The 22,528-nt window shown below is 45.5% G+C and overlaps 1 long non-coding RNA gene across 16 annotated transcripts in view; it reads right to left on the bottom strand.

Annotated features, from left to right (window-relative positions):
• LOC102152574 overlaps positions 1–22,528 on the bottom strand; it is a 133,689-nt gene that overhangs the window by 2,065 nt on the left and 109,096 nt on the right. For 7 of the 16 annotated variants that reach the window (XR_005366542.1, XR_005366547.1, XR_005366532.1 and 4 more), the window contains 2 exons: positions 21,861–22,014; positions 11,695–11,766 (listed from right to left, as the gene is read on the bottom strand). This is a non-coding gene — a long non-coding RNA (uncharacterized LOC102152574). Of the gene's footprint in view, positions 1–147; positions 1,982–11,694; positions 11,767–21,860; positions 22,015–22,528 lie in introns of those variants that run through there. The other 9 variants (XR_005366535.1, XR_005366533.1, XR_005366540.1 and 6 more) reach the window with 4 other exon arrangements.

The following is a 22,528-nucleotide window of genomic DNA, read 5'->3' as shown; positions in this document are numbered from 1 at the left end:
ATATATAAATAAAATGTGTAAACCTTCCTCCTGGCCCCTAACTCTCCATCCCTCTCTCACAAGCCAACTTCACAAACTCTCATGATTCCCATTCCCCCTCCTGTGGATGCGCATTCATAGGATCCACATCTCCCCATGCAACATTCTTCAACATTTTCACCCACACGCACACATGAAAAAACCCGAATATACCCTTTGTTCTGCATCTTACTCTTATCCACTTAATATTTTCAGACAACCTTCCATGCGGCATATACGTCTTTATTTTCAAAGTCTGCCCAGTACACCATCCCGGGGATGTACCACAATTTATGTAATTCCTTCCCTATTTGTAACACCTTGCTTGTTTCCAGTTTTTCCCATCAGGGAGGCATCATCCATTCCACTTTGCAGGGAGAGGAAGTGGGGCTCAGAAATGATAAACGGGCTCATTGTTTGATCTTGCTCTAAAATTTAAAAAACAAACAAACAAACACAGAACTAGCACCTAAATCTACATTTTGTTTTGTTGCCTTTCTTTAATACTTGGTATTTACCCAGCTAACCCAAGGCACGAGATCTGCCAAACACACAGTAGAGCTTTTTGGTTGTTCCTCTGACATCAATTTTTCTATCGATTCCTGAGAGTAAACACTGACCCTCCAGAATGGGAGACTCCCCTCTGGCAGAGGAGAAATGGGACTTTCTGAGAGGTTGAGAGGGGTGGGCCCTTCCTCCTGAACCTCAAGGTCAGGGCAGAACAGCTCACCTCCAAGCAAGATGGAGTGACCCTGGTTCTCACCGCAGCTAACTGTGCCACTCTGTGCACAGGGGCCCACAGGGTAGTGGGGTAGAAAATGCCAGAACCTCAACTGGATGGGTGGTGGTGTGGCAACACAGGGCCCCCAGACTGGCTAATTATCTGGACGGAGGGAAGAGACTGGTTCTTTACCGGCCAGCGGGGAAGGGGAATGTGGCCTCAGTAGGGCCACACAAGTGAACCCAGCCCCCAATACAGCCTGATTTCACACTTGCCCGCAGGGGGTTAATGACTGTGTGTGTGTGGCGGTCCCAGATAATAGTTCCCTTTTCCAGAAGCCTTTAAGTCCTGTCAACAAGCCTTCTGTTGCTATGCAAAACTGCTGAGCCTCTTCAGTAATTCCAAGCAAGGTAAAGTGCCCGGCCTCCTGACCCTTTTGTAAGATATTGTGCCGCCACTTGTCCGGGCTATCCCAGAAGATTCCACCTTCTTCTTGTAAACAGTGACTGCTTTAGAAGGCCGGTCTGGCAATCCCTCACAGCAAGGCCACCGGATGGCCAGCTGCACTGGGAGCTGCTACTGGCCTCTCTGATCTCAGCCCCCTGCTGGGCTCCCAGCCCTTCCCTGCAAACCAAAAACACACTTGTCGTGCTGAGGTCCTTGCACACCAAAGAAGTCAAAGGAACTGGTGGAAGAGCTCAAGGCGTGAGCGCTATTCAAAATAACATCAGCTTCCAAGACAGGATGGGGACCCGTCTTGCGCCAGAGATCACAGGGCTGAATGACAGTGTCATCTATGTTGATGAAAGCTGAATAAATGTGAGCACGTAGGGACTAGACCATTAAGGGAAGAATCATGATTTGCTCAGTGATAGGGAAACACATCTAAGAACCTAAGCGCTTTCTAATTTGCCATCAACCTGAAACGGTGGCTTCCCTAGTCAGTTTGTACAGATGGCCTCTCTTTGCTCCAAAAACGATTATCCTGCACCGTGGTTTGCAGTTTTATCATACTTTTATCTGTCGCTTCATTTGATGCTGAGAAAAAAGTGGTTCATAACATTCCGAACTTGTGTTTATCTGAGAGTCCATGACATCGGGAAAACACAGCTGAGGATGTGCTCAAGTAGGTGCTCCGAGACCATTCATCAGCTTCACCAAGTTAGCTCACTTTCCCCCAAACCTCTGCGCTGGTACCTCCTCCTCTCCCGGCTCCGGCATTAGCTCCCCCACATGTAAGCACTGGAAAGAAGTGAGAAGATATTTTGCTTCAAACAGAGCTACATCCCTAAAGAGCTACAAATCCTTGTTTTATACTATCTGAGGTCCATCGAGGGTCTGAATAACACTCAAAAGCTGCACTTGTTGAGAGCATCTGGATTTGCCAAAAGCCCAAACGTGTAGACAGCAGACAAACTGAACGATGCCAAGGAGGACGTTGAGAGGAATGAATGAACTGTAAACGTGGGACAAATAACACATTACTTGAGTAGAAAAGCTGAGAATTTTAAAGACATATGGGCCTTGCTGTCAGATCTTTATGACTTATCCACTGGGGTTTTGTCCGTTCACATGTGCCGTTTACTCATTGTCTTTCCATTTATATTTGGTTTATGTACAGGGAGCTTAATGCCTATGTATTTATATGGTTGGCAAATCTCCCTCTGGTGCGTCTGTTTTTATTCATCAACTTAAAATACTTGCAAAGACCTTCCCTCTTTAAGTCCCACACTAAAATCAGTGGCTAAAAAAAATAAAAAATAAAAAATAAAAAAAATAAAATAAAATAAAATAAAATAAAATCAGTGGCTAAATGAGAGGGTCCCTTTTAGCAAACGCCAGCCTCTGATTGATGCTGGGGTCCCCCCACCCCATGTTTTAAAACTGGAATTGGGAAAGATGGTCTGTAAAAACAAGGGAGGGGGGAGGAATATTCAGACGTGTAGCCCTAAGACACCTGCTTCCAAGCAACACAGCGGCCTCTGCAAATGTCCCCAGATAGCCTCAGGAATCTAAATTGCAGATAAGAAAATCACTCTGTGGATTATTAGGTAAATTTTACCTTCAAGGTAAAAGGAAAATCACCTCTCAAGCTTAGAAATGCAACCAATAGATCCCATCTGCAAATTCAGCTCTCCAGAGGGATCTTAGGAGCAGCCTTCCCCCACCCCTGCAAGCCCCCTCCCTGCCCCCCCATCCCCCCCCTCAGATCTAGCACAGTTGCCGTCAGAGGGATGATTTGGAGAAAGAGAACCATAAATACATGAACAAGTGGATAACAGGAGCTCAGCCACATCTTCCCAGTCCCCCAAACGTTCTAAACACGAAGAAAAAATGAACACGGGGGTGGATTGGTGACTTTGTTGTTTAACCCACAGTCTGGTTGGCCATCTTTACCCAATTTCTAGCGACTGGGACTTGGAAACTTTGAAGTGCTTTTGATGTAGGGGGATCTCCATCTAGTTCGCGTCTCAGGCTAGAATGGAACACTGCACATTCTCAGTGAAAATTGCAGGGTTTCGCCACCACCGCACCACCATCCAATGGTGTTTTTCTGTTGTGTTGTGGTTTCCAGTTCCAACCTAGTTTCTAAGGCCAGGATGTCGATTATTCAGAATTTACCCCTCATGCCACCAGGGTCTGGGGAGACAGAGCCCATGAATGGATGCTGCACTTTCAGGTAAAGTACCAGGAGGGAGGAGTGTAGCTTGTCTGCACAGGACAGTAGAGGTAGCCCTGCAGTCTGGCCGGGAGCCCTTCCACCTCCAGTCTCTTGGGGTAGTCAAGATACCCCTGGGCTGAGAAACACATTCCTGGACAACAGAACTCACATTGTTCTATGGCTTCCAGAACCGGTTTTGGGTGTTGCTACACAATCGTCACCCTGTGTGTGCAGCGGCCTCCTTCTCCAGACAATCACTTCCACATGCTGGGTTTCGGAGCTGGGAGGAAAAAGTCCCTGAGTGTGGTTTGGCCACACACATCGAAGAGGACCCCGTCTCACGCTAATGTGGTGTTAAGAAAGGTTTTACGCTATTTACTTAAAAAGCTAACTCTTTACAACAGTCTTCAGTCCAGGCACACCCTAATGTCATTCTTGTTGAAGTTGGGGTTTCTTGCAGCGAAAGGACTTCCCAGCTTGTTGCAGAGAGCCCAGCATGAAAACCGAACCCTCAGGAGATAAATCAAGGGATCCAAGGTGGGGTCTTGAGCAAAGCCATTCTCCACAGCCCCCCATGGACCTGGGAGGGAGCTGAGCTGTAAGCCATGGCAGAGATGCACCAGAGAAGCTCCTGGACCTGGACTGTCTCAGGGGTACCTAGTAATGTCCTGGGAGAACTGAATGTGTTGGGGTGCAGCAGGCTCCAAAGAAACATTTGCAGAGGAGGAATCCCTGAGACCACCGCACATTTGTCAGAATAGCTCAGCCTCTGCTCTGTGACCATCCAGAGCTCCTTCTGAGGCAAGTGTAACACACTTCACTTCACCTTCTAGACAGTCTGACCTACTGGAAAACAATGATAAATGCAAATCAGAAAGGTCCAGTGAGTAGATGGGTCTCTCTCTTGGCATGAGGCATGTGACCTTCTCTTGGTTTCCCCGCTCTATCTTTAATGGATATCTCTGGGTGAATTCTACGTATGTGGATAGGAGATGTTGGGTCACAGGCGTGCGGTCTCTTTTAAGCAAATATACTTTATTAAAATACATTTGGATGTGGAAGATGGTGTGAATTCATTTGCAAATGGATCTTGGCAGCTTTACCACAGCATTTACAATAGAAATCCTGCAGGTACGAGTTTTCTCATTATGTTTCAAGTGAGATCAGAGTAACCAAAATTGCCAACAGTTTTCCAAATCTTACGTCCCAAGCCAGATCTACCTACTTAGAGAAATTATTTTACTCTTATTAATACTAAGGGGAAAAAAGTGAAGCAAATACCTGGAGCACAGAATAACACATGTCTTTAAGATAGGACTGTCATGGGACACCTGGGTGGCTAAGCGGTTGAGCATCTGCCTTTGGCTCAGGTCGTGATCCAGGGGTCCTGGGATCAAGTCCTGCATCAGATTCCCCATAGGGAGCCTGCTTCTCCCTCTGTCTATATCTCTGCCTCTCTCTGGTCCCTCATGAATAAATAAATAAAATCTTTTTTTAAAAAAAAAGATACAACTGTCACAGTTAGACCTTATGGGACCCCTAGCTCAAGCAGGGCCTCACGGTGGGCACTGCGTAGGAGAGGGAGTGAGGGAGAGTGGTCACAGAAGCTGCACAGGTGTCCCAGGTCATCTGAGCAGACTCAAGGACAGACAGAAGGTAATACGGAAGATAGCCAAGTGTAGGGGATTTTTCCCAAAATCATGAAGGAAGCCTATTACAATCTGATTTTAAATAAAAGCCACTCTACCACAGCAGCTCTGAGATACTTCTTGAATGTGTCATCACTCTTTGCTCTGCTGTTTGGTTCACCTTTACCCACAGCAAAACTTGAGCCCTGTGTCCTACAGCCCAGGAAACATGGACAAGAAAAGGTCAACACGTCCAGTGAAGTCAAAGTGTCAGTGAGCAGGATGGACCAGTAAGATTTCAAGGAAAGAATTTGTGAGGCATCTTTTGAATGAAGGCGGAGCTTTGAAAGAAGGATACAAGCTTATTTGTTTGTCTCTTGGAGCCTATCAGCTGAGACTGGGCTACTTTCGAGGTGAAACTTTTTGTGCTATGTAGCTTTGCTTTGAGATATTTCCCTAGGTCCCCTGGACATCTCAAGAGAGGAAAACATAATTTCTTTTTCTTTTTTAAAGATTTTGTTTATGTATTTGACAGAGAGAAAGAGCGCACAAGCAGGGGGAGCGGCAGAGGGAGAAACAGGCTCCCCACTGAGCAGGGAGCCCAAGGTGGGACTTGATCCCAGGACTCTGAGATCATGACCTGGGTGGAAGGCTGACATTTAACCCACTGAGCCACACAGGTGCCCCAGAAAACATAATTTCTAATTAAGTCTTTTTTTTTCACCATTAAGTCACAGCCTTAACAAGAGAACTTAGTAAACTGTGCCCTTGGGTTGGCTACTAAGGAGGTAGCAGCAAGCCCCATGGTTTGTTATCTTTCACTTCCCTCTTCGACCTGCTTTTCTGTTTAAATGGGGGGAAAATGAAACAAAGCCTGTTCTCAGTTTATTGACTGCCTAAGTCACGTCCCATTTAGAAAGAACCTCTCATGCCATAATGTCAAATGTCATTCGGTCTAACATACATAATTGTATTAAGCTACTGTAATGATCTCTAATGAGACATTGAATTTCCTCCCAAGAATCAGTCACCAAAGCACATTTTTTTTTCTGACGAGTTAATTAATAAAATACGAGGCTCCTTATGCAAAATATATACCAATGGTTCCCAAGTGTGGCGATGCCTTCACCACTCTGAATAAAAAAGCTGAGGCTTGAGGATGATACAGTAATGAGGGCTGGGATTCACGCTGATGCAGACAATTTCACAAGCCTTCTCTTACAGAATAAGAAATGTGTGCTGTGCGGTAAGCAAGGCAGGCAGAGAGCATGGCCAGACCACTGCCAGGAGGGGCTTTCCAATCTGACACCAGGGAGGAGTCATTCAGCCTCCCCAGTTTTGTTCTTAAGACTGTAAAAGGCATCTGCCAACACTGCTGTCTGGTTAATGTTGACTGACTTCTTTGAAGATTGTAATTACAAAAAGATATTTTTGGAGAGTCAAATATACAGAGACACAGATGTTCAGCTGGGAAGTACCTGCTCCAAATATACTTTCATAGGATCAAGAAAGAGTTCTACATGTAAATCCCCATGAAACAAGAGAAAATTCTAGCCTGAAATATTTATCAGTCACTCACTGCCATCCTGGAACAGAATTAGATCCTACTTGTTCCAAAGTGCTCTGCAAAGTAATAAGTTGGACCTTGAGAGAACGATGACAAGGCAAGTCACAATTTAGCAGCCATTAGGCAATCACCGTCAACAGGCACTACCTTGGACCTTAGAGATGGTTTCTACTGGTAGAGAATCATAGCCCAGACACCAGGATGCTCCCTGGCCCTGCAGAGCTCCCACCTGGACCCCAAAGGCTCTCGAAAGAGGTGCCGGCCCAGGCTCTGCTTCTTTTATCCTTTTGCCACAGAGAGAGTCTTTGGAATAAAGTAAGTTCTGAGCTATCAGATTTGGCTAACTTATGTAGATCTAGAGAAGCCCCCCAAATCTCCCTAAGTTTTGATGTCATCCAAGTCTTTAGAGAGTCTTGTCTCCCAGACAGACAGGATTCCCAGGGCACAGGAGCCTCATGTAGCATCAAGTGATGTCACTATTGGATGTGAAAGCAGTGCTCAGATATAGCTCTCTGTATCAGAGGTAATGCTGGCTGAGTCATTGTTTTTTTCTGGCTTTTCAGACCTCTCTCCAGAAAACACCTCATAATGGACCATCTCCGAGCTCATCACTTACTGTAATATTTTTTTATTTAATAATGCTGGTGGTGAGCAATGTCTTAGTAAATATTCCATGACAACAACTTGAACCTTCATTATTTTAAAGAAATCAATCTGTAAGGTTGGGCAATCTCTCAAAATCCACATAACCTGTAAACTTTGAGCCTGTGCTTCCTGTTCATTGAGTCACATTACCTCGGTTTACAATTTACTACGTTATATCAAAGTTAAGTCAAAGAAAAAGAAAGCTTCCAGGGTCAGTGTAGAGTGGTGTTTATGTGCATACAGACTTTGGACTGGGTCAGTCCATCAACAACTCTTTATTGACCACATGCTATATGCCAAGCACACAGTAAACAAGAGAGAAAAGATCCTTGCTATCTGGGGTTCGTTCACTCGGGTCGGGATTAAGGATAGAGGGAAACAGACAGACTGGCACACAATATAAATACATACATGAGAGGGAAGGAGAATGAGAAAGAATGCCAGATAATCAGAAGTGCTGAGGGCTTTACCACTGTGTGATACGATCACAAATGACCTGGTGGTTGCTCTCTGAGCAGCTTCCTCCACAACTGAGCCCTGGGGGACAGAAGGAGTCAGCTAGGGTCAGAATCCTGCTCCAGCTGGAAGGAGCAGCTGGTGGGGGTACCTGGGAGGCTCAGGCGGTAAGCGTCTGCCTTCAGTTCAGGTCATGATCTCGGGGTCCTGGGATCCAACCCTGCCTCTGGCTCCGCACTCAGCAGGGAATCTGCTTGAGGAGTCTCTCTCCTTCTCCCACCCCCTCTGCCCTTCCCCAGAATTGTTGTCTCTCTCTCAAATAAATTTTTAGAAAATATTTTAAAAAGAGAGAGAGAAAGAACAGCAAGTGAAGCACAGGTAAAAAGACAGACAGCTTTGGTCTCAAGCTCCAACTCTGTTTGTGTGACCTCAGCACACTACTTTCACTAGGCTCTTAAAGATCATCCTTCACAAAGGGCAGAGGATCTAGCTCACAGGGACTTAAAGGAATAAATGGGAATGGCACATAGTTATTACTCATTAAGAGGTAGTTGATTTTCTATCTCGATACACCCTTCAAGATCCAGGGCCACTAAACTCTCACATTAAAACTTCCCTATGTCTTGACTTTTTTGTTTGTTTGCTTGCTTGTGTGTTTTGTTTCTTTGAGCAAGGGGCTACCAACCAAACAAACAAACAAACAGCAAGGAACTTAAAATCAGAGAAGAGCCAGATTATGAGTTCCTGGAAAGCTTATAAGTCAGGGTTAAATTTATAGGAGGAAATGAAATGCCATTTATTTTGGGACAGGGCTGACTCCTGTGTTAGGTAAGTTAGCACGATCCCTTCGGCCCACAGCACTTTAGGTGAGAGTGTCCGCGAACCCTCTTGCTCAACTGCAAACTCCAACAATGAGAACCGGAAATAGACAAGACCGCTCAACTTATGCTTGTCTCTTACTGCACTTTCTTGAGATGATGAAGACATTTTTTCAAAGACGAGAACATGCCAACCACCAGACGAGAAAAGACCTGCCAGCAACGGAATACCCTAGAAGTCCACACCCATGCATCCCCTTCCCTGCCGGTGGTCATGTGCTACTCCCACTCATGATCGTGTCCTTTCTGCCTCCCTGGCATCATTCCCCTGGACTGCCCTCTGTAAAACTGTAGGTGTCCAGCCGTGGGCAGAAAGGTCAGGTGTTAAGGCTTGAGCCTGCCAACTCCTCCGGCTGCCAGCACCCCAAGTATATCCCTCCCTTTCTCTTTTCCAAATCCTTGTGTCTTGAGTTACTGACTTATTTTGTGATGAGTGTATCTGAGTTTGTTCAGCAACAACAGTGTTGGCAAACCAAGTCAGGAGCCGTGCTTTCCATTTGTCCAGCCCCCTCGGGATTCTCAGGACAGCGCAGTTGGCCGACAGTGTCAGGGCTCACCTGTTTGGTTCGCAAGTCACTGGCTGTGATAGATCCATCAGTAACAAGGGGAATCAAAGAAAATGTTCTAATTTTTTTAAAATCACAAGGCAAAAATGAACTTTTAGGTCAAGCGAGGTATTTTAATATCTAAAATTACTGATTTGCCTTTATGATAACACCATCATAAAATTTAGGGTCTCACATTGTCTTGGGGATGGGGTGGGGGCATGGAGGCTAAGTCTGCCACCATCACATGCCCCAGAGGATTTTCTACTAAATTGCTGAGCTCGGGCAAATTGGGTAAAAATCTTGGCGGGTGGTCTAAGGAAAAGCAGGGCTGGGGGTAAGGGGGTACAAGGAGGAAGGACATGCCGTCAGAGGTTCTGGAGACATATGGTGAATGGGGTGAACAGTAATTCCTGTTCTTCCCATAGTTAAAAATGATGAGGTACAAAGCAGGCTCTAACATGATAGAGCCTTAGATAGGTTGGCATGCAGGCCTATTCGGGGCAGCTCCATATGCCCGCACAGAAAGAGCTGAAGAGCAGCGATCTGGTGGAAAGCAGAGCTGGGGTTCTGGTTTCCCATTCAGCCTGTTCATAAAGTACCTCGTGGCCACTTAGGGTATCTGCTTATCTAAGGAAACTTTGAGGCAAAGTGATCAATGGTGGGGGGAGCAGAAGAGCTAAATCTAAACTGAACATAACCCCAGGCACACAGCGACACTCCCATCCCCACAACCCAAGTCTAGGGCACCAGTATATTCCTTAGATTCTTCCCACGTTGTAACTGTGGCCAGGTGCCTAGATTGAGAGAAATGCTAAGAAAGTTGCTTTCCCAAAAGGTAAGATTTTGGACCCATTGAGGAAGGAATGGCAAACTAAGTCATAGAGGTATGCTAGCAATGTCATACCCGTTGATTGTTTTTTGTTTGTTTTTTACAGAAATGAGATGAAAGAAACTTGTAAACATTTGACACTGTGTGTTTTTGCTCTATCATGTCAGAGCCTGCTTTGTACCTCATCATTTTTAACTATGGGAGGAACGGGAATTACTGTTCACCCCATTCACTATATGTCTCCAGAACCTCTGACGGCATGTCCTTCCTCCTTGTACCCCCTTACCCTCAGCCCTGCTTTTCCTTAGACCACCCGCCAAGATTTTTACCCAATTTGCCCGAGCTCAGCAATTTAGTAGAAAATCCTCTGGGGCATGTGATGGTGGCAGGGCAGCCCGGATGTATCAAAGTGCAGAGTAGGTGAGGCCAGTAAATCAGGGCCATGCCAGAGGCACGGGAAGTCCAAGAAGCCCGGGTCCCCAGGCAGACTGGGTGCTAAATGCACACAGGTTTCAATTTTCTGGATTGTATTTCAACAAAAATGACTTGTCTTCTGGGTCATCAGAATGCACAAATTGTTGAAGCCATTAATAATGAGACATGCCGTCACTGCTGTAGTCATATTGTTCCTTGGCATGAGCTTTTGTTCTACTTTGGCTGCCCAAGAAGTGTCTGGCCTCAGAAAAGTTACCAAAGAAGTGAGCTGCTTGGATGGGGCTGCCAGTGTTGACTCCAGCAAAAAAAAAAAAAAAGCCAAACTGAAAATTTAAAAACTCCCCCTGGAGACTGAACCCTTAGCAAGGGCAACCACCAGATAAAACTGTCAACTTGGCTTACAGTATCCCCATGCCAGGCACTAGTGGGGCTCCCTTAGCTTGGCCACCTCCCATCAACAAATTTGATCTCAAGGAAACTTCTGCTCATTTACTCTCGAATGAAAGGTGAGCCTTCCCTGTGACCTAGTCCAGGGAAAGTCACATTATCAACCTAACTCCAATTGTAAATAAAAGGCAGTAAGGGGATTCACACACCAAGACATAAGGAGAAATCTCCTATTTTGCAGGCAGGGGCACAGTGGCTACCATGGTTTTTCCTGAAGCTAAAGTTATTATTGTACATTTTTAGTTAGATAACACATCTATAAATACATTTTCCTCTTCCCATTAAAACAATATAGATAAGGGTCAAACCGTCTATCACACAGTGCATTCCTGGTATCCTCAGTTCTGTCTTTCCTGAGGGAGTTGGTGGAGTCAGTAATGCATCTTCCAAGTCTTGTTACAGCCCCCCGCATCCATGTATGTGTATTTACAGGGAAAAATGCAGAGAATTGCTCAGTGAATTTTTTTTTTTTTTTTTTTTTTTTTTTTTTTTAGAGAGAAAGGAGACAAAAATACTAGTAAACATTTGACACTGGGTGTTTTTGCTCCACCATGTTACAGCTTGCTTTGTACCTCATCATTTCTAACTACAGTATAACATTTTTTTATTAAAGATTTATTTATTTATTATTTATTTGAGAGAGAGAGAATGAGCAGTGGAGCGGGACAGAGGGAGAAAGACGGAAAAGCAGACTCCTCTCTGAGCAGGAAGCCCAATGTGGGGCTCGATCCCAGGAACCTGAGACCATAACCTGGGCCAAAGGCAGACACTTAACCAGCTGAGCCACCCAGGTGCCACACAGTTTGACGTTGCTAGTCATTTTCTTTGCCATTCCCTCCTTAATGGGTCCAAAAACTTACCTTTCTGTAAGCACCTTTTTTAGCTTTCCTCTCAATCCAGGCACCTGGCCACAGTTACGATGAGGGAAGAATCTAAGGAATGTACCAGAAACATAAGATCAGAGTGTCAGACTTCCAGAGTCTCTTAGGTTGAAAGAGCAACAAAACAATTTCCAAGAAATGAATCTCTGTTTGCACGAAAAGCCAATGTGGAGACACCGTGTGCATTTACAAAAGGAGAAGCTGAAAAGGAAAACTTTTAAAGGGAAAATAAATTGCTGAGGCCTGATAGTGAAGGAAGGCAGGGATAACCACCATCCTACATCAGCAGGAATACTAACGGAAAAAGTTACTCTTGGGGATTTTATGGGACCTGGACTATTTTTGCACCTCCCCTCACTGGTCATTTGAGAGGACAGTGTCCCTAAGTACTTTTCCAATATTCACACAAATTTTGATAGAAGACATCCTTCATCTACGTGCTCTTGGGATTTGGCTCATCTGGTGTTTGTTCAACTCAATGAACTCAGTTGGGTGGTAGGGCGTACAGGGAACCAAAAATGTGTAGAAAGCAGGTGCCAGCCAAGTTTGTGTTTGAGGTGGTGTGTTAATTTAGATATTATCACTGCTAAGGGAACATGCTCAGATTCAAGTTGCCTGACCTCTGAGAGTTCCCAAATAAGAAACCTAAAATTTTGTATAGAAGGAGAGTGGGAGCCCAGGTAAAAGTACAGTCTGAAGTAATAGAAACCCACAGAACAGTCTACACTCCTGAAGGTACTAAGAGGTCGACCCAGATCCCCAGGTTCCAGTCCCAAGCCTGCTGCTCATTTACGCTACCCCCTTAGGCACATTACTAAACCTCTTTGTTTAAACCTCATCCCTCTTTCCCATCTGTAAAATAGGGATGATCACAACTTTTCATAGGATTGTGATGATTAAATTCAACAATTTATGTAAAGCGCCAATTCAATGCAGGGCCTGGCACACATCAAACATTCAATAAAAGTTTGCTTTCATTAACCTCAATAATGTACCTGGTATTAAGCCACTGAAATCCTGCTATTTGGAGGTCTAAATGATTTTATGATAAGTAAGTATTACTTTGCATTTTTTCCCCTACATAAAAGAAGGACCTGGATGACAGTGACTGGGACAAGCTAGCTCCTAAGTAGCTAGGTAGTCCCTACCTCATGACTCAGCCGCTATCATGTGTCTGTAATTCCCAAACCCTAGAAGTGGACTTTTTTTAGAAATTGAGACTTTCTCAAAAGGGTTCTTTTACACTGTAATAATTTCACCCTGGATTCAGCCTCCAATTCTCTAGGACTCCTTGACCAGTCCAGGGCCATCTAGCTCTGAACGCAAGCTTGAAATGATTTAAAAACACACAGACACACACACACACACACACACACACACACACAAAGCATAGGTACCATCAGGACAAACAAACTCCTAAGAGAACTCCAGCCAGCATCTGCACTTGAAAGCACGGCCAATTTGCTTTCTCGGGAGGGAGAATAGGAATCACAGAAGGTGGACAGGGCTCGGGTTCAAAAGGATAGTGAATAGCCCGCTCATCTGCCTTAGCCATTAACATCCTTGACTTTTCCCATTTGCCCTCACCTCCTGCAAACCCCAGCATTATCGAGGGCACATCTGAGTGCCTGATTCTATGTCTTTGAACAAGGTAAAGCTACAGTTCTTCCCTCAAGAGCAAAATTTGAGACTTGTCAAGAAATAGCGAGTTCTGTTTGCCGGTGGATTGAACTCAAATGCCAGACTCTGCCTTTGTCCCTGACCACACCAGACGGGCCGTGTTTATTCAGTGCCTTGGGCTCCTCTTCTCTGGGAGCAGGGGAAACAGAATGTGCTCCTCACCGCTGGGTTTATAAAGAGCTCTGAAATCCCTGAAATTGAGTTGTTTGAAGTCAAGCTCTCTCAAGGTCACAAAGGACCATCTTGGAGAGGGAGGGGCTGGGGCAAAAATCCCAGCTCTCCTGGCTCACGATCCAGATGGAGTTACAACCGTGCGCACACACACACACACACACACACACACACACACACACACACACACACGGTTCCCCAGAATCTTCCACCAATAGAGGCCTCTCAGATGTGAAAATGAGGACTCCCTCTCCCCTCTGCTTTCTTCAGAAGAACAGAGCAGGGATTATACCACCAGCTGTTTTCTTCTTCTTCATTTTTGTTTACGGTTTCTTTAGCTAAATGACATCAGGAGGACTGGAAACATAAGGTTCGGTCATGGCATTTTTGCTGCATCACTTGATGCCATTAATCCTGAGACGGCCAAGCAGGTGGTTTCTAGGGGATTCCCCTCCAGCCTGGATGCTCATTAGGCTTTGGGAGAATCGGTAAGAGAGGCGGAGGAAAACAATCAGCCAGGGGCTGAGCCTCCCAACGTGGCTTTCTTTGTGCCAGGAGACTTTCACACTTTCACAGGCGTGGCTCAGCCTCTGTGGCTGAGGGGTGCCCCCCTCCCAGTGCAAGTCTGGGGGGGACGCAGCTCCCAGGCACTGGCTCAGTGGGGGAGAATTTGGTTCTGTGCCCCAAGGCTCTACTTCCTAAATGTGCCTGCCAACTCTTTTCCAATTCCCCTTCTAAGTAATCATGGTTATTTGACTGCAGCCCTGAGTCCCACAGCATCTCAGCCAGACTGGGATGGTTGAAAATGCTTTCAGCAAATGAAAATGAAAAGCAAGGAGAAGAGAAGCAGGAAACACAGCAAGGCAGCATGATGTCTGCCGGTCAAGTTGTTGTCAAAGCACTTGGAGGAGAGAAGGTGTGGGATCTCTGGATTTCTTCTGAATCTACACCTTCCAAGTGATTGATTGGACTGACTCCCTTTAAAAGAAAAGAGTTGGGACATCTGGGTGGCTCAACAGTTGAGCGTCTGCCTTGGGCTCAGGGCATGATCCCGGGGTCCTGGGATCAAGTCCCGCATCGGGCTCTCTGCATGGAGCCTGCTTCTCCCTCTGCCTGTATCTCTGTCTCTCACTGTGTGTTTCTCATGAATAAATAAATAAAATCTTTTAAAAGGGCCCCAGTTACAACCACTTCTCTACAAACTTGTAACCTTACCTACCAAGTGAAATATGAAGAGAGAGGTGCCCTCAATCCCACCTTCCAAATCTCATCCAAGTGCATCTGAGGGGCAGAGCCTAATTTTACCCATGATCCTACCTGCAAATCCAGAAATGTTCAGCAAAGACTATGGAAAAGCATACTGAGTGCCAACTGGCCATATTCCGCACAGACAGATCCATTACATTTGCTGTCCCCAACGCTGATGCCCAATGTGACCTGTCATTTATCAATGTCCCTACATTGTTCTTACAGATGCCTTGGCCTTCCTCCATTACATCCCATCCCTACTATAACTTCAGGGCTATAGCACATTTCTGGGGTTCTACACATGCTGATAGCAAACTCTGGAAGCAATTCAAGTGTTAACAGTAATCTTACATATTTCATTTCACAAAGTTTGCCAGGCTTCAAAATATTCAGTTAGAAGCTGTAGGGAATGAAAATGAAGAAGACAACTCTTTCGTGGGAAGACCTGCCATCCTACTTAGTGGGGCACCCTGTGAACACAAATCACCCTATCACAGATGGAGCACTGTAACGTCAGGTATGTGAACCAAGCAAATATCACACAAAATTGCCATGCAAATTAAATCCAGGGGCGGGATGGGATTTCAAAACAAACAATAAAAACTCCAAGTATTTTTTTTATAGACATATTGTCGGCACATTGTCATACATCCACACATGTAAGTCTAAGTACAGTCTTTACATTTTAAATTTAGTTACATAAACTAAAAAATGTTGCATGTCACTGTTTTCAAACCATCATCACACTGTTTATTCGTTAACATTTTATAAACAAGAAAATCCAGCAATTGTCCTTATAATTAGTCTTTCTTGTTCAAAGAGCTTACCTAACAAGCAAGAATTCCCTCTAAGCCCTTCTAAAATGCCGGTGTTAGATCTGTTGAGAAGCCTCCTTTTTCCCTAGGAAGTTAAACACGGTTCATGAGTGCCTACCCTCCAGAATCTTGCAACAGCTCAGAGGCAAATTAACTGGCAGAAAACAATACCCACTACTTATAAGCAAAGGAAATCCTAACTGAGTAAAAGATCTGGCTATAGTCATCTGCTTTTGCCAGCTTGTATTTTCTCATTAAGATAATACCTGTTTGGTGGGGAACACGCAAACACAGCACCAATTTCCCTTCCCATTTGCTAGGCATCATTTTCCTAACAGAAAATTGCCATGCAAGGAAACATGGTGTGCAGGTGAACCTTGGACAAATAGGAAGGGCCCGTTGAGTGAGAGCCGGAACAATGGAATTGTTCCTCTGGTCTCTTAACCTTATACAGAATCTCTGACAGATCCAAGTTCTGCGTGATTACTTCTACAAACGGGAACATCACAGCCTCCATGAGGTTCTGGGTTTCAATGTGCTACTGGCTCTACTTGGTAGAAGGGGCTTTGCTGGGAGAATTGGCACTCCTGCTACTTAGGGCTTTTCAGAGCTGCAGAGAACACACAGCTTCCTTCCCTTCTCCCCTGGAGCCAGGTGGATAACTTAAATGAATCAAGCAGGTGGGCGATTCCATAAGGCATGAGGTCACTGTAACACACTGGCAAGCCAACGCCTTTATTTTATTTTATTTTATTTTATTTTATTTTATTTTATTTTATTTTATTTTATTTATTCATGAGAGACACACAGAGAGAGAGAGAGAGGCAGAGACACAGGCAGAGGGAAGCAGGCTCCATGCAGGGAGCCCGACACGGGACTCGATCCCGGGTCTCCAGGATCACGCCCTGGACTGAAGGCTGGCACTAAACCTCTGAGCCACCCGGGCTGCCCAACACACACACATGCCTTTTAATTGGAGGTGACGCTGGGCAGTTGCAGAAGCTAAACATGCAAGCCTCATGTTATCTGCAATTTTCAAATTGGGACGTAAGAATCATTATGTAAAATGCTCCTGAAGAAGAAAACTAACAACCACAGCAACAACTATGTGGTCCCAACAAAGCAAGTCCTCATCAAAGACATTTATCCAGATACCAAAAGAAAGTTACGGGGTTTTTCGCCCAAGTCCCATTTTCTGTGGGCTCACCCTGAACTTCCTTTCCTGTGGCTTGTAGGTCACTATCCCCTGGGACCCGGCTAGAGGCAGCATCCTAGGCTCTGGTGTCAGACACACCGACATGATGTTCCAGCTTTCCATCCGTCGGATGTGGGATCCGGGGCAACATTCTTGGGCATTCTGTCCCTCATTTTCTCTTCTGTGAAGGCCTGGGAACATGACTCTTAGAGAATCAAATTAGACTATTTAGGTAGGTGCTTAGCAAGAGCTTGGCCCGGAGTAGGTACTAAGTAGCTTGACAGTTCCTTGTCATGCTTCCTTGGACACACTCTTGTTTGCGCATGCTTATTTTGAAACGGTATTGTCCCAAGTGAAAACTATTCCTGATGGGTTCAGAACAACAAAGTGAGACAGGCCTGTTATTTCACAACATTGCAAGCCTGGGCTTCTACTGTAGCAGTGTGAGACAGATGTTTTAATAGTAGGTCACACTGTTGATTCGGGATTTAGCTCATCATCAGCTCAAAAAAAAAAGCCCTCAGCAGCCTCTTAAATGTCAGTTTCCAATCTGGGCATACCTTCCTAGACTAATGAAATGATGTGTGGGTACCCCAAATATGCTACTGTACATGCCTTACTATTTGATTTCAGATGGTTTGGTCTGAACCCACTAAATCTGTGGTAACAACCAACCTCCCAAGCATACGAAGGATGTGGGTTTAGAGTCCAATGGCATGTGTCGGAATCCTGGCTCAGTTTCCCTATCTGTAAAATAGGGGTAATAATAGAACCTACCTCACAGGGGTGCTATGCAGATAAAATGAGATAATGGATAGAAAGCCATCAGCAGAGTTCCTAGGACATAAGCACTCAGCATGCATTAGTGATGATGATGACGACAATGATGATCATTTTTATGTTATCAAAATACCAAAAAGAGTAGATGGCTCTGCTACTCCAACAGAGCTGGGAAATGTTTGTTCAACGAGACAGAAATCATCTGCCAGAATGATTATTCAGTGCCTATTTGTGTTTCTTGGGTCATTCTGACAAATCATGGGCAAGGATGCAAGAGAATGGGCTGATGAGCTAGGTCCTTAACTAAGGCTTAGTGGACTCCACTTTCCAACGAGTCATCCCTACCTTAAGATCCCATGCTCGTGTTATCAATGCCTTATATATGAACGTAATTTCCTCTAAAGCTATCAGACTCCTGCCTGTCCCACCACCCAGGGTGTGTGTGTGTACTCACACTTATGTGTTGGGGTGGACAGGCGAAGAGGGTGGAGATGATCCAGCTCTGGTGCAGGAGCTCTGGGCACAAAATAAGATTATTTTTCTGCCCTAACAACATATACGGTGGAGGAGCCACTGTTCCTTAGCAATTGTCTCACCTTCCTCCACTTCAATCTTACGTCTCCTGCTTTCAGAAGTGTATGTGAAGCTCCTGCTGATCTAAGAACTACTATCCTCATCTTTATACTCTTAAAAGCAACCTGTGCTCCCCAAACCAAGAAAATAAAATCCATAATCCTCCTACCTCTTCTTTTTGGGGGCCGCCACTGTTGAGACCCCCCCTGGTTCTCCACTGTTGTACTGACTCGACAGCACACGTGCACAGAGGGCTGATTATTTTTGCTTTTGGGTGTTGTTGACACCACATTACAAAGCTTGGTTTGGATTCGCGTACTATCCTATAGGTTTCTTCTCCCTTTTAACAACCCTCCTGGGCAATCCTCCCAACTCAAACTCAAATTCTAAACAGGCGCATAATATTCCCTACTAAATGTGTACCATCACTTGGCAGTTGATGGACTCTTTTTTTATTTTTCTGGATTTTGATGCTAGGAAACAGTACCACTGTGTGTGCGCATGTGAGTGTATGTCACTGGACGTGTCCTTATAAACATTCTTTAATTTCTAGGGCTAGATTTTTGCGGACTCAACAGGATTTGTCACTGTATTTTATTACATTCTGCCAAATTATATAGTTGTACTCTCTCCCTGATTTCAGGTTGTTTAGCCCAAGATCCTGCTCCCCTGAATATTCCCACGGCCCCAAGCATAGCAGTCTGCAGCTGGTTCTGCATGGTCCGTGTGCCAAGGCTGAAAACCGCAGGGCAGCTGGGGCCCAGCACCATGGATTCCCTATCAGCAGGGTCAGGACAAGGGATGCTTATTGTCACTCTTGTGGAAGACCAGGCAGCCGGTCCCCAGCCCCAGTGTGGAAAAAACAAGGACAGGAGTCTGGCATTTTGCACCAAAACATGTCTCATTCTCCCACTGAAATCATTTTTATTTTTTTAAAGTTTTAATTTATTTATTCATAAAAGACACACAGAGAGAGACAGAAATACAGGCAGAAGGAGAAGCAGGCTCCCTGTGGGGTAACGGATGTGGGACTTGATCCCGGGACCCAGGATCATGACCTGAGCCAAAGGCAGACGCTCAACCACTGAACCACCCAGGTGCCCCTGAAACCATATTTAGACAGCAGTTATGTTAAGCTGAAGTGACATCACAATGCTCCCAGTACCAAAGAACATGGGGATGAGAGAGTGAAGGATTTGGGGGCCAGTAGAGAAATCGAACTAATGCTGGCACCACACTTTGACTGGAGAGTGTACTTTGGATGGCCACACAGTAAATGACCGCATAAGCCCCTACTGGTTTCTGAGCTGGGAATTTATTCTGGCATTCTGAGGAGGTATTTAGAAACAGCAGAGTTTACCTTGTAGCGTGGAGCTAATGGCCGAGTCCAAAGCATAGTTAGAGACAGGGTGAGCTAAAACCTTGGACAATGGAGACTTCTTATATTAGCATGCTCCCTCGTGGCCAGGGGGACCCTAAATCAGAAGGGGTGCAGGCAGGGAGGGCAGGCTCACGGGGAGACTCTAGCAGGCCCAGGAGGGAGCGTGGAGTCTGCACGCCACCCTTTGGCACCAGGTCCAGCAAGACTTTCAAGAGAGATCCAGTGAGGAAAGGGCAGAGAGGCTCACATTGCAGGGGAGCTCTCAAGTACAGAAGAATTTCTGTATTGGCACACAACTGCCCGAATAATGCCATGGAAAGAAAGACCTGAGTATGGAGTAAGACTCAGCAGAGCATGACTTCTGGCAAATTTTTAAGCTCTCTCAGTTTTGGCTTCCTTTTTCAGAAAGGGTGGATAGTACCAATAGCCATCTATAGGTATCCGTGAGAATTAACAGAGACAGTGCACACGAAGTGCTCAACATCAGATGTGGAACATGGTAGGTGCTTGGTGAGCGTTAGATACAAGGGCTCTGACTACCCCATCACTACGCCTGTTGTGGTCGCTACTCCTCGTCCAGAAGCACCCCCCACCCCCAGTGCTGCATGGCACAAGCTCACTCCGAAATAAGTCACAGAACATCTCAGCTGGCCTGTCACACAACCCTAATCTCTATATGTGCCAAATCCACCAGGTACAAGGGGATGGCAGTGGTGGCCATCCTTTCGGGACTTACGTCCATGGGTAATCATGCCTCCAGAAAAGTGTTAGAAAAATACAGCATGATAAAAATGATGGCTAGGGTGAGGGAAATGAGGCACTGGGGAGCATGGTCATGGTCGATTGAATCCCAAGAATGGCTTCAAGAAGGATTGGACTGGGATTCTGGAGATGGGCCTGGGGTCCTCTGACACTCATTCCAACCCTCTGCAATGCTTTCAAGGTCACACAAAAGAGGGGGCACCTGGGTGGCTCAGTGGTTGAGCATCTGCCTTCGGCCCAGGGCCTGATCTCAGAGTCCTGGGATCAAGTCCCACATCAGGCTCCCTGCGGGGTGCCTGCTTCTCCCTCTGCCTGTGTCTCTGCCTCTCTCTCTCTCTGTGTGTCTCTCACAAATAAATAAATAAAATCTTTTAAAAAAACGAATTCACACAAAAGGAAGAAGTGGACCTATGACCTTCAGGTATCTACTTTTTTAAGGGCCTTTAGTTCTTCTCCAGCAAAGCAATTCTCAGAATCTGACTCTGCAGAACTGTCTGGTCTCTGCGGGCTCGGTGCTGGTGAAAATGAGGCCGAGCACTGCCCCGCTGTCCTAAAACCAACTCGCCACCATTTCCCGGCAGGTGCTGTGAACTGGCAGAAAGTGAGGGACGAGGGAGCCATCTGGACCTGATTCGAGGCGTGTGCTCCCCTTCTGATTACAACACACGAAGTCCAACCATTTCTGGAAGGAGAGAGACTCCCGTGGCCATCGTGTTAGTAACCACTTGAATACAAACGGGACAACATTTTTCTTTTGTCTTCCTGCCAAGTCTCCAGCTCCAGAGATGTGGCTTTTAGGATTTCCCATAAAAGCCCAAAGTGGCAGCATAAATAAACTTACCACAATAATTATTCAACCCCCCCCCCCCACACACACACACACTCCTCGCCAGCTGCCCCATGGAAACCCTTATCTTTCCTCTTCACGAAGCTCTCTGAGATTTATGGCCTCATTGAGGATGGATACCACCTTCTTTCAGGGGCAGGCCTGTGCCTCAGGTAGCTGTGGCTCCTGGATGGTCTGCATAATTAAATCGGGGCTGGGGAAGAAGGAGCCTGTTAAGATACTGGCTTGTTTTCTTCAGAATTATATATTCACAAAACAAGCTACTGGCGGTGAACTTTATTTCTCGACTACGTTCCTATGCTGCTGGACGGGAGGGTACAACCACAGTTTTGAGTCACTGCAGTATGGTAAAAATGCATGGGTTTTAGAGGGACCCACCGTTTAACAACTTGGAAGCAGCGGGACCTCAGACAAGTAACTTAAAGATCACTGAGCCCGAGCTTCCTGGGGAAGCTTCCTGTTATAGGGAACAGGCTGTTCCCTGTTATAAGCTTCTTCCTGCTATAGGGAGATGAAAATTCCTAGGAAGGATTCTTGTAAGGATTGGAAATACTATTTACAAAGTGTCTAATGTCATGCCTAGCGCGAAGTGGGTTCTTTTTTTTTTCCTTCAAGTTTTTACTGAAATTCTCATTTGGCAACATGCAGTGTAATGTTTATTTCAGGTGTAGAATTTAGCGTTTCAACACTTACCTTAGGACACCCGGTGCTCATCACAACACAAAGTGGGTTCTTAATCAATGGCACTTATGCTGGCTGTTTTCCCATGGCGAAGAACTGGATCATAGTTCTCTGAAGGGGAGAGAATTTACAGCGTACTAGCTTGGTTTTTTCAGTGGTATTTTCTCTATAAAGATTAACACAAGGTTAATGATACAAAGATTAATACCTTTTATAATATCATAGCATGTAACGACCAAAGCTGACGTAAAACCATTATTTGAAGACTAGGATGGAGACTCCCTGTCTTGGTCCTGTCCTTAGGAAGGGCCTTTCAAAGACAAGACTGGGCACAGCCATCCCAGATCTAGAAGCCACCCTCAGAAGAGGGATCAAGATGGTTGGTGGCCCTGTCATGAGTATCGATCGAAGAGCGATGAGTGTGATTAGTTGTCCTCCTCTCTCATTAATTAATTAGCACATTTAACAAATGTTTATCAAGCACATCCCGTGTCAGGCTTTGTTTTAAGTCTTAGAATAAAAGAGAACAAGTCTTCTGCTTCATGGGGCCCCTGATCTCCCATAACATTCCTATCACTAGATCAGGGACCGAGGTCTTAAAAGCCAACATTCCAGAGTAGGCTATCCACTAGGGCTCGTAGGCACTGGCTGCATGTGGGTTTTCAAATTTGTAATTTAAT

Source organism: Canis lupus, chromosome 11, assembly GCF_011100685.1.
Source record: "Canis lupus familiaris isolate Mischka breed German Shepherd chromosome 11, alternate assembly UU_Cfam_GSD_1.0, whole genome shotgun sequence".
Classification (NCBI taxonomy): Eukaryota; Metazoa; Chordata; class Mammalia; order Carnivora; family Canidae; genus Canis; species Canis lupus.
Note: the sequence above shows the minus strand (reverse complement) of the source record. Positions and strands in the feature narration are given on the sequence as shown.